The following is a 3,619-nucleotide window of genomic DNA, read 5'->3' as shown; positions in this document are numbered from 1 at the left end:
ATTTTTTGTTCAAACTTATGTAAAAAAAGGCCCAAAAGTGAAAATATTTTTAAAAAACCGCTCCATAAGTTTGCCAAGAATTTAATGACCTTAAGTCGTAAACAAAACGAATGTTTAAATCTGTCAATAATCTCCGGCTGTAGACCTTTTTGAATAACAAATTCCAGATTTGCACCAGTATGGGGTGGTCTACAAAGAAATTCATCTTCAGCATCAAAAATATTCCTTTCTTGGCTCGGAATGTTTCTTTTCAGGAATTCCTGACACTCGATGATTTTCCGTTGGTAAACACGGGGTATGTTTGGAATTGTTTTCTTGGAGAAGCGGAAGCTGGGATTTGAAGTGCAGGTCCAAAGACATATTTCGAGCCCACTATATTTATCTATATGTACTTGTGGGTACTTGAGAGCTTGCACATATGAACTCAAGAATGTATGTGTGACCCCGCGACGAACGATTTACGCGTCTGGAACTCGCGGTATGTCCCCAACTCTTTCTTTATGTCTCCCCTTAGGATCTTCCGTCTCGTTGTTCTAACCGCAATTAGCAAAGACTTCATTACGTTCGCCGCCGGGTCGAGAAAATCTACGTACCCGATGAAAAAAAAAACAATTCTTGCTGATGGAATTTGGTCAATAAGCCGCTCCCACAAAAAGAAAACCTCTGAGTTTGACGAGTTTATGTGGGTGGTAAAGATTATATGCTTTGCACCGAAGAACAGGAATTTGCACTTTAACTCTAAATCCATATTTAATATTTTATAGCTGAGAAGTGATGGAAGGGAAAGTAAGAGGTAAGAAGGGGAAAGAAAGTAGGGCAAGAAGGGGGGGGGGTGGAATTAGTAGAGGGGAATGATTTCCTTTCCGTTTAATTCAAGATTCCTGCTACGATCATTTCCTAGCATCAAGAGCATTGATGGGAAGGTTACTTTTTCAAAGGAACTAGGTATCTTTGCCTCCACTCTACTACTCACCTCTACTTTACCCTCTTGCTTCAATATTTCACGTCCCCTCTCCTTACTCTCCATCCCGGGTCCTCGCATCCTATGCTTCCTCTCCCCGCACTCCGCTCCAACTACTTCCCCTCCCGATTTCATCACAATTCTTACCGCCACTTTCCTTTTCGTTTAATCAAAGATATCTGTTGCCAAATTCTACGGACGTCAAGAGCAGTGATGGGTAAGTTACTTTTTGAAGTACTAGTTATCGTAGCCTTCTCTTTACTACCGACTCCTACTTTCCGTCTCCCCCTCCACTATTTATCCTCTTCTTCTTCTCATTACGTCTATACCCTTCCCCTACTTTCTATTCTGCTGTCCGCTACACCTACTTCTTCTCCCAGTAACTCTCTTGTTCACTTCTACTTTCCTTTCCCTTTAATCTAAGATTCCTGTTTGCGAAATTTAATGAAATCAAGAGAAGTGATGGATATGTTACTTTTTAATGGAGCTATTTATTCTTGTCTTCTCTTTATAAACGATTCCTACTTTCAGTCTCCCCTTCCACTATGTATCCTTTCGTCACCTCTCCACCCGCCCTGTAATCCCTTTCCCGCACTCTGCTCCACCTACTTCCTCTCCTACACTCCGTTCCATACACTTCCCTTTACTCCCATCTACATCCCTACTTACCTTTACCTTTAATCAAAGATTCATGTTACCGACATTTACTGACATTAAGAGCAGTGACTCATAAGTTACTATTTGAAGGAATTATTTATCCTCAACTCCTTTTAACTATCCACTTCTGCTTCCCCCTCCACTATTTATCATATCTTCCCTTCTCCAAACGTATCTACCCGTATCCTACGTCCCCTGCAGCAGTCCACTCCAAATACTTCCCCTCCCAATAACTCACCTCTCCACTTCTACTTTCCTGTCCCTTTAATCTAAGATTCCTGTCTCCCACATTTAGTGACATCAAGAGCAGTAATAAGTGAGTTATTGTTTAAAAGAAACTAGTTATCGTGACCCTTACAACACGACAAAGGTAACAAAAGTTTTTCAGGAAAATGGGGGCCATCTGACTGTAACAATAACCCTAAATCATTTGGAGGTCAAAGTGAGTTTTTTAAATGGAAACCCCTATTTTTCACACCGGAGTTTTATCCGATGATATAGTATTTAATTCGTTAGAGTGACCTTCAGAAGCTCAAGTTTAAATGCGGAAAAATCCTTCAAAAGCTGCTTTGTTTGAACTCTTGACGATTTATGGCGAACAAATGTTTGCGTAGGCTTGAGGGTCAACGACCTTGACCATCTTCCCCTTCAGGCAAGGTGACTCACGGTAATCAAACACCCTAAACATTTGTTCGTCCATAAATCCTCAAAAGTTTGACACCCCAATGTTACAGTTATTAGTAAATTCAGGTGGTCCCCATTTTCCTGAAAAACTTTTGTTTAAACAATTTTTTCGTATTTGGCTTACCAACGGAGATATTTGCGTGCATCTATTAAAATGGCCCAACCGGTATAAACTAAGGATAATAATGAACGCTTATTTTTATATTTATTCTTTGTTTAATTTTGACACCAATAATTGTTTGAATTAATCGTCGTTAAATCTGCAATTCTGAACAGTCTCCAGTCGGCAACTTTTAACTTTTCCATTCGTTTATTTACAAAATTTTAATTTCAAATGTAAAAAACATTAATGAAAGCAGTCCTCTTACGACTATAAAAAGTCATTCTCTCCACCCAAAAAATCTTTCCCCTCAATCTATTACTCCTACCCCGCCCCCATCTGATCCTATCTTATTCCTTCGTTCCTTATCCTATCCTATATTCTTAATTGCCTCACATCTCCTCCACACCATTATCAACCCTGCTTCCCATTCCACCTCCACTATTTCTCCTCTCCTGTTCTCTCTTTTCCTCCCCTCTCCAGACACATTTTCCCCTCTTAAGACTCCTCTACCTTATGTCTTCCCACTTCCCTTTCTCTCCTATTCTCTACTGCACTTCTTATCTCACACACCTTCTCTCTTTCGATCCCCTCTCCTCACTCTCTTCCATCACCATCCTTCCCCCCTTCACAACTCTCCCTGAAAAAAGTATGATGGTTGGATGGTCACACGAACGACACTATGACGGTGTCAAATTTTCTAGTTTATAATCCTAAATGTGAAAATTCTTGTCTTATAAGTTTTTTAGGCTTTAATAACTGCTCAAACAAACTTTACACAATCTCAAATCAAACCAAATCAACTCAAGTAAAATTCAATCTATTCCAGAAAGTTCTTTAGATAAATTATTTAAAATGGGCAGTTGTCAATTCGCCGACACTTACCTGTGACCTCTTCCCTTTCTACTGCGCTTGTCGGCGACGAATTCCCCTCCTGCACTGCCGACTAGAAACATGGACGGTATAATCGCTGACGCAATGCTTCTTCTTACTGCGCATGTGTCGTTAAGCGCGGGCTTATTAAAAATGAATAAATTAGTTTGTTTTTCTTCTGACGTCAAATTGCAGTTGAATAATACAATTATCAATAGAGAAACATTTCCAAAGTACAAAAATACACATACAAACTGATAAGTTAGTAAGTTAGTAAAAAAGAACTGTTTCATAGCTAGAATTAAGCCACTGATTGAAATTAGTAAAAAATTTAACTGATTGAA

This window comes from Belonocnema kinseyi, chromosome 10 (genome assembly GCF_010883055.1).
Source record: "Belonocnema kinseyi isolate 2016_QV_RU_SX_M_011 chromosome 10, B_treatae_v1, whole genome shotgun sequence".
Classification (NCBI taxonomy): domain Eukaryota; kingdom Metazoa; phylum Arthropoda; class Insecta; order Hymenoptera; family Cynipidae; genus Belonocnema; species Belonocnema kinseyi.
This window is presented reverse-complemented; position numbering follows the sequence as displayed.